This window comes from Pongo abelii, chromosome 9 (assembly GCF_028885655.2).
Source record: "Pongo abelii isolate AG06213 chromosome 9, NHGRI_mPonAbe1-v2.0_pri, whole genome shotgun sequence".
NCBI lineage: Eukaryota > Metazoa > Chordata > Mammalia > Primates > Hominidae > Pongo > Pongo abelii.
In genome coordinates this window covers 41,688,510-41,702,613 of record NC_071994.2, presented here as the reverse complement: position 1 = coordinate 41,702,613, position 14,104 = coordinate 41,688,510, and the positions used below count along the sequence as shown (strand labels likewise).

At 35.3% G+C, this 14,104-nt stretch overlaps 1 long non-coding RNA gene and 1 pseudogene across 1 annotated transcript in view; both read left to right on the top strand.

The window, feature by feature from the left end:
• LOC129048659 (uncharacterized) overlaps positions 1-14,104 on the top strand; it is a 61,772-nt gene that overhangs the window by 11,471 nt on the left and 36,197 nt on the right. The window lies entirely within an intron of this gene.
• LOC100455078 (V-type proton ATPase subunit G 1-like) lies at positions 6,826-7,153 on the top strand (annotated as a pseudogene).

The following is a 14,104-nucleotide window of genomic DNA, read 5'->3' as shown; positions in this document are numbered from 1 at the left end:
ACTATGGCAAAGTTTACAGATTTGTCATATGGCTCATGGCCTTAAGTTAACAGAATGTAATTGAATAAAACACAAAAGCAAGTAAATCTACTATATCAAGAGTCCAGACAAATCTATTTTTTTTAACTTAACATGTTTTTGAAGATATTTTTTATAACTACATTACACTTAGAATTACTGTGGGCCTATTTTGAGTGATGTCTTTTCCATTGAGGGTCACAGGTCAGTTCATAGAGATGTAAGGGATCTATAATGTCAGAAAGAAAGCGAAATAATCTCACATTTCAACAACTCTGAATGGCCTGTTCTAATTCACTTGGCCCATTTAATCTCTTAAGAAAAATGATTGCAACAAAACTGTTTTTTATTGACTATATGTTTGCAGAAGGTGAGAAAGTAGCAGGGAAGACAAAACTGAATAATTTTTCCAAACCATAAACTGTAGAATAGTAATACTGTCTATAAGGCCCTCGCAAAGTTCTGGGGCATCTTCTTGATGTTTGCAGATAGACATCTCCATGATTTGTAGTGTTTTCATGTTGGTATGCAATGTATGTGACATCAGCCTTCCATTCATGTAATGATTCCTTTAATACCTTCCTTAAGTAACTCCCCTCCATCCTGCTCCTGTGCTAGGCTCCTGTAACTCCTATGGCATCCACTGTAAAGCAAGGAGTTAGATGATGTTGCTGCCAGAGGACAAATAAAATCAGAACCGATTTTATTCTTTGGTTTTGTGTTTAATTTTACCTACATCAATGGTTTTAGTCTCCTTTGCCCTTACACATTGGACAAAGTTTAAAATATAAAGTTGTTCCACATTTTAAATTTTGCTCACATAATTAATCTGTAACAAATCGAAACCTCCTATCAGGTCACTTCCCTCTGCTTTCCCTAATCTCTGTAGTACGTGGGGTTTTGTTTGTTTTGTTTTGTTTTGCTGCTTTTTTCCAGGCTGTCTACTATCCTGGAAATTTACAAGACTCTATTAGTGCAGTTTGCTCAAAGCTCCTGCTCTTCTAATCCAGCAAGGCGCCCATTGCTGCTCCTGATTGGGCTAGAGGCTCATCATTGTTCATGTGCAGCTAAGTGCCTGGGTTCATCCTAACTGAGCTGAACACTAGTCGTTGGGTTCCATGACATTTAAGCAATAGTACAGGCTAAAACTCTCCTCTGAAGAAAATGTGAGTCTCAGTAGAAATGAACAAAGGCTAAAGGAGATAATATTGGTAGAAAGAAAATATTTGTCAAGGTGGAGCTCCATTGATTGGTTTAGTATTCACGTACACAGCAGACAACAGAGGTAACACTCAAAGTTTTCTCTGAAGGTTTCCTGAAGGAACTGCTCACAGAAGTGCATACAAGGTCTCAGGTTAAAGTTAGACACACACTGTTGTAATCAAGTGAAAGAGAACCAACATGCAGTGTGAAGTGGATAATAGCAGGAATCATCAAGACTTCATTACTACATCTAGAACTAAAGGAAAAGGGATGTGAACACAGTAAATGTAGAAAAGAGAGAAATTATGGAAAATAAGTCATCACGCGTTAGACACACAGACACTATCAGACCCACAGTAAATCAAGAAGGAAACGGCAGGGACAAGAGCATGTGAATCATTGCGTCAATATTTCTCTCTCTCCACTTCTGATATCCTGCCAGTCTTTCCCTTCGACTGCTTGCATCCAGAGGGTGATGGAGCCCAGATAATGCAAATTATAGAAGTTAGAGCAAGTTAGAGAGGTTGGTAAATAAATATGCAGTGTAAACAGAGAAAAAGTAGTGTATCTAATCCTGTTTTGCCACTCAGCATACATTTATGTCCTTTACTTGGGAGAAGAAACTACCAGTTCTTCTGTCCTCCAAACAAGGAAACATGAAGTCCCATCAGCAACCACAATTATGATGGGATGATGTCAATTCAGTCACAGTTACAGCTAGAATTTAAATGATAAAATGAAATGCCACAAATACTTTTCATATAAAATTACAGAAAAATCATTCAAATGAATAATGGCAACAACAAAATTATAGCTGCTCTGATTCTTCATCTCTAGTAGGACATTAGGCTGAATTAGATCATCAGCTGCTTTTTTCCACTACTCATTTCACTTTACTCTTACCTATTGCAGGTTGGCTTCATAACTTTCTTAGTAGGACGTCACAAATCATCGTTAATCCTACACCTAGTTGTGTTGTCTCTTTGGGGGAACTGTGGACCCCACTGACAATTATTGTTTAGAAATAAATGTACTACAATATGGCCAGTGGATCCTGTATGTTCCAGCCATAGTTCTCCTTGCCAGTACTGTAGAGCTGTGACCCCATTGGGTAATAAAAATAAACTGTTGCAGCCTGTACAATAACACTTTCAATGTGTCTTGGTTCAACTAACATGAAGGGACCAAAACACTTTACATTCCACTCCATACTAGACACAGATTCAATTCTAAGCCTAGAATATTTTTTGCTTGAAATCCATATCATTTCTGTGTCTTCAATGCCAGATATCTAATAACTATACCAATTGTGTGAGGCACTTCTGCTCCAGCTTCTCTTATGAAACTAGAGTTTTTTCACTTATTGTCATTCCAAATACTAATTTATGATTTCATCTGAGATTTTTGATAGCATGTAAGAAATTAATTAACTTAGCATATGATATTATTTGTCAAGAACTATTTTACAAATTAGAATGTTTGGTTCATAGTAGATAGTCATAAATTATTAATACATGGTGGGTGAATTAGTATGTGTGTGTATATTATACATACATACATATAATGCAGTTATAATATGTTAAAGAATCTGTGTATTTTATAACACTTAGGATCCAGGAACATTTTACATCATATGACTAAAACAGGGTTGCATTAATTATATTATTTTCTTGCATAATGTATAATATTGATATCCTTTTGTTTAATAATAAAACTGCAATGCAAAAATGGCAAATTAATTCTCATGGCCGTAATGGCCATAACACTTACAAATGGCAGAATAATGACTTGAAGTTAGAACAGCTCATTTCAAGTTTTATTTTACTTTTAAAACAGTAAAAAGTTTTCTATCTACAATGACGTTGATTGTTATTTCCTTAAGCCCTACACACAATAAAACTTCATAATTCAAAGGGAATTTTATTTAAAAGTTAATTTAATTTTACTTGCAAAGTGATTTGGACATTTAGAAAGAGAACTTGAGGTGAATAAACTTGAGTATCATGTCAGACTGGGGGTCTTTACTTGCTTTCATTCTACACAAAGGAATCTGAAATTTCCTGAAAGTAGAACTTTAATAGGAGATGCGCTATAAAAAATGCCAAAGCTATAAATGGCAATTCGAATGTGAGTCAATAAAGAAACAAACAATGATTTAAAAGTGTATTTTAAAAACTGTATTTAGAGAAAATTGTTGAGTATTACAGCCACTTTTTTGGAATAACTTTTATATACCCAATTCTTTTGGAAATTACAGCTGAGAAAATTATATCAGTGTGAACCTATTTTATCCAGTTTTAAATGAGCATTGTAAAAATTAACATTTGGAAAAAAGGGCATTCTATGAAGTTATTTGAATCTGCATCAGATAGGCTGTTGAAAAGCAACCCGATCTTTGAATCACTGTCCAGGCTGTATGGAATAATCTAATGCTATTTATATCCAAAAGAGCACACTCAAACAGAGTGATAATAATAATTTACTTTATTCAAGTGAGCTGTGTTTCTTCATTTATTTTCTTGTCTATCAGCAGTTATGCTCTCTCAAAGTACCTGTACTAACTCACTGGCGGATAACTCAGAATGTAAATGTGGATAAATTACCAAGATACTGCCACTTACCCCAAAATTTGAGGTGTTCAGAGAACTAATATTGAGAAACAGGACTAGCTACATTTCCTAGGCTGACTAAGAATTCCTAAGCCTAGCTGTGGAAGGTGACCACACCCACCTTTAAACATGAGGCTTGTAACTCAGCTCACACCTGACCAATCAGGTACTAAAGAGAGCTCACTGAAATACCAATTAGGCTAAAAGCAGGAAGTAAAGAACAGTCAAATCATCTATTGCCTGAGAGCACAGGGGGAGGAACAATGATTGGGATATAAACCCAGGCATTTGAGCCAGTTCAGACAACCCTCTTTGGGTCCCCTCCTATTGTATGGGAGCTCTGTTTTCACTCTGTTAAATCTTGCAACTGCACACTCTTCTGGTCCGTATTTTTTCAGGCTCAAGCTGAGCTTTTTCTCACCGTCTGCTGTGCTTCTAATCCAGCAAGGCACCCATTGCCACTCCCGATTGCGCTAGATGCTTGCCATTGTTCCTGCGTGGCTAAGTGCCTGGGTTCATCCTAATTGAGCTGAACACTAGTCACTGGATTCCAAGGTTCTCTTCTGTGACCCACGGCTTCTAATAGAGCTATACCATTCACTGCATGGCCCAAGGTTTCATTCTTTGGAATCCATGAGGCCAAGAAGCCCCGGTCAGAGAACAAAAGGCTTGCTGCTATCTTGGGAGCAGCTGCCATCATCTTGGGAGCATCCTGCCACCATCTTGGGAGTGGCCCACCACCATCTTGGCCTGCCACCATCTTGGAAGCAGCTTACCACCATCTTGGGAGTTGGGAGCTCTAAGAAAAAAGACCCTCCAGTAACAGGTCTTTCCTATGATGTTCTCATGATAGTGAATAAGTTTCACAAGATCTGGTGGGCTTTTTGTTTTGTTTTATTTCTTTTGAGAGGGAGTGTTGCTCTGTCACCCAGGCTGGAGTGCAGTGGTGCAGTGGTGCAATCTGAGCTCACTGCAACCTTCTTCTCCTGGGCTCAATCGATTCTCCTCCCTCAGCCTCCCAAGTAGCTGGGATTATAGGCGCCTGCCACCACACCCAGTTAATTTTTGTTCTTTAGTAAAGACGGGGTTTCACCGTGTTGGTCAGGCTGGTCTTGAATTCCTGACCTCGTGATCTGCCCACTTTGGCCCCCCAAAGTGCTGGGATTCCAGGCGTGAGCCACCGCGCCTGGCTGATCTGATGGTTTTATAAGAGGGAGTTTCCCTGCATAAATTCTCTCTTGTCTGCCACCATGTAAGATGTGCCTTTTGCCTTCCACCATAATTGTGAGGCCTCCCCAGCCACATGGAACTGAGAGTCCATTAAACCTCCTTTTTTAAAAAAATTACCCAGACTTGGGTATGTCTTTATCAGCATCATGAGAATGGACTGATTCAATTTTCTTTATTAATAAGATAGGACATCTGATGCCTATTTGTATTAGGGAGGGTACAGTCAGAAGACAGAACTACTCCATAATTTAAGAAAAATTAATATAAAGTAGTATTAAGTAGTATCAAGTCATTAATTCCTAAGAAGTAAAAATAAGTAAATATATGACAAGAATAGCAGAGACAGAGGGCAGCCAATACTGCGATGGCAGAGGGCCCAGGAGAGAAACAAACTAGAAAGAGGACCACCCTCAACAAATAGACAGCTTGTTGGATAGAATGTGCCCACTGAATAGTGGAGCAGTTTAGGAAGATCCAAAAAAAGTGGGCCTGGCAAGCAGAAAACCGCTCATTGTGATGCGAGAGGAACTCATTGAGACACTGCCTGCTGGAAATGGATGATACAAGATGCTCCACACACCACTGTCTACTGAATTATGCAGCCCCTAGAAGAGAGGAGCACATTTGAGGTAGTAAGACAAATACTTTTCTTCTTCAGTGTTTCCTCTTTACCCTGTAATAACACAAAGCACAATATTTTGCCATCCTGCAAAGGAGAACCATTTATAAGGTCCAGGTCTGATATCACAAAGCCAAGAAAAGGAGGTTGAATTTGGATCAAAGAATAAATTGGTAACTGGCTCTCCATCTCAAAAGGATGTTTTTATAAATCAAAGATAGTAAGAGACTTTGAAAATTACAAGGATAGTTATAAATGTAAGATGGCATTATCTGTCTGCCATTCAACTGGAAAGTCTTTGTAGCATACATTGTACTGCTTTTTGTTTGATATGGCCAGAGTATATCAGAAATATACTTGTCATTTTATTTTAATTCATTTAATCATTCATTTGTCCTTCAATTAAAAAAATAGCTATTGATCAACAACTCTATTACATTTATTGTCATTCATAAACCAGCACATTTATTACTCTCTTAATTCAACATGCTTTTTGACTCCAACTATTTGCAAGCATTGTTCTGAACACTGAGTGCCCATTAATGAATAAAATAATTATTTTTTAAACCTATATCTCATGGGCACAAGAAGCTGAATTTCTGACAGAGGTTGGAGCAGAGGGTGAAAGAGAAAAATAAATAAGTAATTGATTGGAGCTAAGTGAAACAGAAAAATTGAGCAAGGAAAGGGAATAGAAATTTGAAAGCAGACACATATATTTGTAGGAGGAATAATGTAGACACTTGGGAGAGGAATATGTTAAATGTATTTGAGAAAAAGCAAGGAGTGCCTATGGTATGGTTTGTGGAGGGAGAGTAATAACATTTGATGTCAGTGAGATCTTGGAGATGATATCATGGAGGGCCATTCAGGCCATTAGAGCTTTTTAAATTCCCTTTGAACATGCCATTAAAATGTTCTGAACCAAGGGTGATGTGAGTTGTATTCTAAAGCAGTAACTTCAATGAATGTATTGAGAAAAGACTAATAAGAAACATGTAAAAATGGAGAGAACAGTTAGAAGGCTATTATAATAATCCAGCTAAAATATACCAGAGAATTGGACTAAGCCAATAAGAAGGTCATTTACAAGCTTTTTTTCATTATTATTATTATTTTTAAGAGATGGTATCTCAGGCTGCTGCCATGGCAAGTCAGTTGCAGGTGATCCAGTAGCTGTTGCAGGCAGAGGTGATGGAGGCCCACAAGCCAAATAAACAGAGGCTGACCCAGGCCAAAGAAGCTAAGGCTGAAATTGAACAGTACCTCCTGCAGAGGGAGAAAGAGTTCAAGGCCAAGAAACCCATGCACTGGGATCATAGGGCAGTTGCAGCACTGAAGTGGAGGAGACCTAGGAGAAGATGATCATCTTCCAGAACTACTTCAGGCAGAACAGGGATGAAGGCTTGGGTCACTTGTTGGTCTTTGAGACATCCAGCCAAAAATCCATGAAATCTACTCCATAAATGGATAAGAGAAGAAAGATGCGTCTCTTCCATAGATTGTCATTTTAGATGTCCTCATGGAATATGATGCTTGAGCGGAGCTTGAGTTTTATTCTTACGAAAAATGCATTAAATTATTTCTGTATTTTATAGTAGGTCCCATCATTCTTCGAAGAGTATCGAATCTAGCCTCTGTACAGACTTAGAACTTATTTAGAGATTTAATCTTTATCTTAAAAAAAAAAAAAAAAAAAAAAGAGTCTTGCTCTGTTGCCAAGGCTGGAGTGCAGTGATGCAATCTCAGCTCACTGTAACCTCCGCCTCATGGGTTCAAGCAATTCTCCTGCCTCAGCCTCCTGAGTAGCTGGAATTACAGGCACACACCACAATGCCCAGCTAATTTATTTTTTATTTTTTATTTTTAGTAGAGATAGGGTTTCACCATGTTGGCCAGGCTGGTCTTGAACTCGTGACCTCAAGTGATCCACCCATCTCAGCCTCTCAAAGTGCTGAGATTACAGGTGTGAGCAACTGCGCCTGGCAAGATTTAGTCTTTTTTTTTACCTCTTGTTTCTTAGAAATTTAATGGGTATATGTTGTCTGTTTCCCTATGCCTTTTGGCTCAAGCAACATATATAATGATGTTGACCTTCTCTTTCTTAGATTTAGTAAAAGGAATTCTTTGAAGAAAGAAAGAGATTATTTTTTCTCTCTCTAATGTTTTCTTGAAGTTCAAGAACTTTATCTGTGTAAAACTAGCAAATAGGTTTTTGTAACCTGTGTGAAGCAGCAGCCAGCCTTAAAGTTATCCCTTCCTACTAATGGCTAGAACAATGAATACTAATATAATTGGGCTGCTTTTAATTTCTCTTAATCAAAATTATTAGATGCTAGAATTCAAGAACTTGTTACATGTTATTACTTTGTGTACTCATCATCATTCAGAAGTCAAGACTCTGTCATGCAAAAAAAAAGAGAGACAGATGGGATCTCAGGGTCTCATTCTAGCACCCAGGCTGGAGTGCAATGGCAGGATCATAACTCACTGCAGCTTCCATCTCCTGGGCACAAGCAATCTTCCTTCCTCAGCTTCCTGAGTCACTAGGATTGCAGGCACAGGGCACCATGTCTAATTTATAAGTATTTTAAAAAGTATCTTGTGTTATGTAATATTTGTCTTGACTTTATGAATCAAGGTTTTAAGTGTACCTATAAGATAATTTTGGTCAATATGTTAAGTAAACATTCAAAACTTACTTATTCAAAAAAATGCTAGCTTTCAAAGTAGTAAATTTTATAGGGGACTAGTGTCTTTCTTCAAACGAGTTTTGAACATTGTTTTTTTTGTTTGTTTCCATAAACAACTTTAGCATTTAGAAACATTAGAATACTAATTTATAAAGTTTATTTAATTCAAGATTTATGTTATAACATTGTGTTATATGTGACAGACACATCACAAATTAGTTCATATGAAAAGGGGCAAGGATATTGACATACATAATATGAATTTCCAGCGGGAGAACCAACTTCAAGCTCAGTTGAATTCATAGTAGCAAGGATGTCATGAAATTTTTATTTTCAACTTTGTACTTATGCTTCTTTACATTGCTTTTTTCTCTATCAACTTCTTTCTCAAGTGCACTTAACTAGAGTTGTGACAAAGATGTATACTACCTCTTACTTCTCACTACCTTTATAAGCAAGGTAAAAAGTGAGTACTTCCTCAACAATTCTAGCAAAATTTCTAGAATCAATTTAGATTGTCCTGGTTTCACAATCACTACGGAATAATAATATAACTATAGAGATATAATTCTTATTGACCAGTTCTAGATCAACTTCAACATCAAGCAGATTGGGGGGAGGCTCAATCTCAGCAAACCCAAATAAACTGAAAACTGGATCCCAAAATGGATGCTGCATATGTAGTAAACTAATGTCAGTTATGGATGTCTGTTACTGAGGAAATGAGATTGCTGAACAATGTGCATGGAAGCCAATACTGTAGCACTAGCTGTGGAGAAGAGAAAGGTTTCATCGTGAGACTGGCCAGCAGGGAGACAGGAGATATCAAATCTCTCTCCCTGATTTTGGGTCTAGCACAAGTTTTAAGGGGTCAGAGGGCAAGGGAAAGTATTTAGAAATGTTGGCTTGGGTGGATGTGATTGGAAGGCTTCAAATTTGATCATTTACAGTAAAGTGTGTTGAGGTGAATTTCTTGGGGAGGTTACCTTGTTTCTGGATATCGTTAGATGTCAAAGCTTTTTCTATTGTACATGCCCAGGCTACAAGACTTGCAATTTCGGCTCTGTTATAACTAGAAGATAACTTGACATTCTTTTACCAATAAAGTATGGCCAGTTTTGGTTGGTGCTGTGATTGCACACATTAATTTTATATACAAGGAAGCAGAGGCCCAGAAAGATGAAGAAATTTGCCTTAGATCACCAAGTGAGTTTACTTATGGAAGCTAGATGACCTCATTACATTTATGCCATTAAGCTTTTCATTATCCCAGTGTGTCTGTCGTAGAGATTTTTTAAACATCTAATATCACAATAAAGCCATTCAGTTTTGGGAAGGAAATGTAATAATTTATGATCAATGCTTTTACAACAATTAAAAGTCACTTAAAAAAAGAGTAAGATTATGTTCGATCTCAATATTCAATAGGAGTATTATGTTTGACTTATGTTTGATTCAATACTCAAAATAGAAGGAAATTAATTACTTTAATAAAAATATTTTTAAGTCTTAAAAATCATCTGAAATTTATTTCAAAAAGATTTATTAGAAAGTATGTTTATAAATATGTAACTATAAATCATTGTCATTAATCTTAAACACAGTCTTATCCCCAAATTACTTTATTCTTTCTATTTATATGCATCTAATTTTCTCATCAGAAATAAAATGTGTCAACACTATTGAGTTACACATAAATGATTTACTTTGTACAGATATTTTTAAAACTTGCATGGGTAAGACTGTCCCCAAATCTAATAAGGATAACTTTGTAAAAAATTATAGAATGATCTTATCTGCGTGTACTGATGCAGAAATCTTAAATATTATCAAATAGTATATAGTTCATCAGCAATATTTTAAAAGTAAGTATTTTAACAGACTTAAAGGAAAGAAAAAAACAAATCACGTTCCTGGAAGAGTTGATTAAATATTGATGTTTGTTAATTTCTTCAGATTTCTTAATCAACATAAGGCGGTACAAATTCAATCAGAATAATATTTTATTAATGGAATAACAAAACATAAAATCAAATTGAAAAATAGATTAAAAATAAGCTGAAAAATGAAAACAAACTAAAACAAAATTTAAAAAAATATACTAGCCCCAATATAATTTTTAATTAGAGAAGTGGCAAAACAATTTGTTGATCATACTAAAAGAAGTATAGATGTATGTATTAGGATACAGATTCTTGAAATACCCAAATTTACATGGAAAAAATTAACAGAAAATTGGTAAAAAGAATAAAAACTCTAAAAAGGAAAAATGTAAGAAGTGTTCTAGTGTAGCTGGAAAAGGTGGGGAAAATAATTTAGAGCTACAATTTCTGCCCCATTCAAAAGAAGATTTAGGTGGGTTGAAGAATAAATATTTTTAACATATAGAGACAGTTAATCAAGGTGGATAGATGACAGGTAGATAGCTGTAGAGATATTCTACAGCAGAATTTTTTTAAATTGAAATATTGTATACTAGCCCTAATTGGTGCTACAGTATGAAAAAATCACTGAGGAAATGCTTTGAAAATACTACTATAACTCTCAGAAACTCACAGTGTACTATAACATACTAAAGCAGAGGAGAGTACAAATACAAATACAAATATTTAATTTTGTTTATCCTCTCCCAACATATTTATAGTACATTTTTTCATAACATTAAATTTATCTTGTTTTAAGTATCAAGAAAAACAATGTTTGAGAAATATTAAACTAGAAGTACAATCACAGTTATTGAAAAAAATCAAAACAACACTTAGTAGATGTGAACATTAATGCATACGAATTTTGGGGAATGTAAAAGATCTTAATTCAAAATCAACTTTAATAGCCATGACTTTTTGTTCAATATAAATATCTAGACTATAGCTTACTTAATAATTACTTACTATCTATCTATTGAATGAATCCAAATAGTTCACCATCAAACCATTGACAAGGGAAACAGGAATGATGAATTTTTTCATTTAAAACTACAGAAGTTCTGCTGATATTAATATATAGACAGAATATACTGACAGAATATAAAACTTTGCAAAGCCTACAATAGGGAAATAAAGGCATAAATAATTAATACAAGATATAGTAATACAAAATAAACAAATATATAAAGCAAGGTTCAACCACTCTAAGAATTAAAACAATTTTAAAAAGTTTTAAATGAAGTACTATTTTCCATACAGTATTTTAGAAAAATAATAAATAATTGTGAAATTAAAGTAAAACTGATATATTCATACATGGCATATGACATACTAATCATTTAGACACCAACACATCAGCATATATAAATATATGCATATGTATTATGTCTATGATTATAGTAAAAAAAGTATCCTAATGAAATATTTCAAAAGTAGTAAAATCAATAAAATGCTAATTTTTTATATATATATATATATATATATATATATACACACACACACACACACACACATATGTAGACTCTCTAGTTCTTTATTGGGATATATTTCCAGAATTAACTTTAGAGAACTAATTATAAATTCTTTGATGCTGGTAAAGCAGTCTATCTTGGAGAATTGCCTCTACCCTAACATACAAATCAGAATTCCCTCTACCCTAACATACAAATTTATCTGGACTTGTGCATAATAGCATCCATCCTTGTAGTGTCAGTATCAAACTGAGGATGAAAATGTTACCCCAACAGAATAAACTTTCATATTTAATATTCAGATGCTGGAAAAGAAATGGTCTGTTTCCTTTCTAGAGTTATGAGCTACGGATACATTCTAAGCTGAAGCTTCTCATATTCATCTTTCCTGAACTCAAGGAGGAAGTGATTGCATCCATTAATTAATGCCTAGAGGAAAGCAGAGCCAAGGGAAAAATGGAAAGTTAAAAGCCTGGAAATAACAATTGAGCCCTTAGATCTAGCAATATCTGAAATAAAAAGTTATGGATATTTTCTGTTAGCTCTCACATATCCATTCATTGCCATCCCGCCCTTTGCTTTTCTACTTCAAAAGGCTCACTCGTACAGACTATATCAATGCACTTATTTTTCACATGGCTTCTAATTGGAGTTAGTCAAACAAGCTAGCAACCAGAGACAGGAAGGTAAGAAGCATGAGGTCAAGCTAAGTTTTCCCCTCTATTCTGTTCCTCCTGGATCACTAAGGGTTTTTTATTAAAGTTCACAGCTAGTGCCAAGCGGCAGTCTTAATTCAAAATTTCAGTGGGATATGCTAACTGCTCCCTGCCATGTTCCTTGCAAATGTCCCTAAATCCTGCCTACACATTTGTAAAAATCCCTTTATTAAACTTTTTTAAAAATTATCAAATTTGAATATACTATCACTTTGCTCTGAAGACCCTAAGATATAAAACATGTGAATCCCTATATTTCTGAATTATTAAACTATAAATTCCCCTTTTGGTTATGAGCTGGAGACTGTCTCTTGTAATTCAATATCATGTAAATAAATAGTCCTTCCTAATATGTAAATAATTATGTCATAATAATGAAATTTTGGAAAGAAGAGAATATGGCCAACAAAAGAATAGGTAAGCATGCAGATTGCTAATATTTATAGATTATCATGATGTGAAAAGCACTGACCTCGATCAGTAGAAATTTTGATGAAAAAGACAAACCATGAAATATCCCTTGTGGTTAGAAATTTTGGTTTTACTATGGTCAAATTGAGAAGATTGCTCAGTTTTAAGTAAGACACTGAAAGGATTTATAGCGTAGAAATGCCACTCTGTCTACAGAATGCCACCGTGTTTAAAGAATGACTGTTTGAATGAATTTCTAAAGGCACAGATGAAGTGGCAGTTCAGAGAAGAAGTCCTACAGGGTGCAGTATATACAGTAAGTCAGAAATTCTACTTCGTGTTGTGTGCACAATAGAAAGTACATAAGAGTCCAAAGACCAATGAGTGGAACAGTGGCATCACTTCCCATCATTCTCAGTCTCAGTGACTAATAGGGGATGATGTACTCTCTATCCCTAAAATTCTGGGGACTTCAGGATTACAGGTTCTGGTCACAAATGAAACATACATTTTCCAGGAAACACAAGAAATATTGCTTAAACTAGAAATCTATGATTACTACTTAAGCAGTTTAAACTCCCTTAATCAGAGAAGCAACATGCAGAGAATCACCGTTGTTGTAAGAATAACTGTCCCAGATAAACAAGAGAAGTTAGAGTTTCTGTTACGTAATAGGGTCTGAGAAAACTATATCTAGAACACACGTTGTTCACTTGGCTACCTCATGGTAATCCTTTGTCCAACTGAGACAGAATGGTAGGTGTAACAATCTAGAGAAAATAAAAAGTATGATGAACAGTTTCTCAGAATTTTCCAGAATGAGGATTTGAGCCACATCACCAAAATATTTATTTAAACCAGCAGAAAACTCTCAATGATTATAGAAATTACGAATGAAAAGTGGATGAAAATAATAATAGGTACAAATTATGGCCCCCAAATCAACCACAGTGAGAAGGCTGTAATTCAGCCCACTCATCTCTAAGTATCTCCTCAGAAAAAAAGCCAAGAAAGTCTGAAGGAGCTTATGCCCAAATATTTTTAGAAAAGTGAATTAATTCAATGCAACAGGTGAATGGTAGCATTGGAGAAGATCCACATTTTTATATTCTTTAAGAAATAATCTGTGCTATTCCAGTAATGTAGTTAGTTGGCAATCTCCAGCTGGAATTCAAAATCCACCTCCATATTCTAGCCAAGGGCATTGT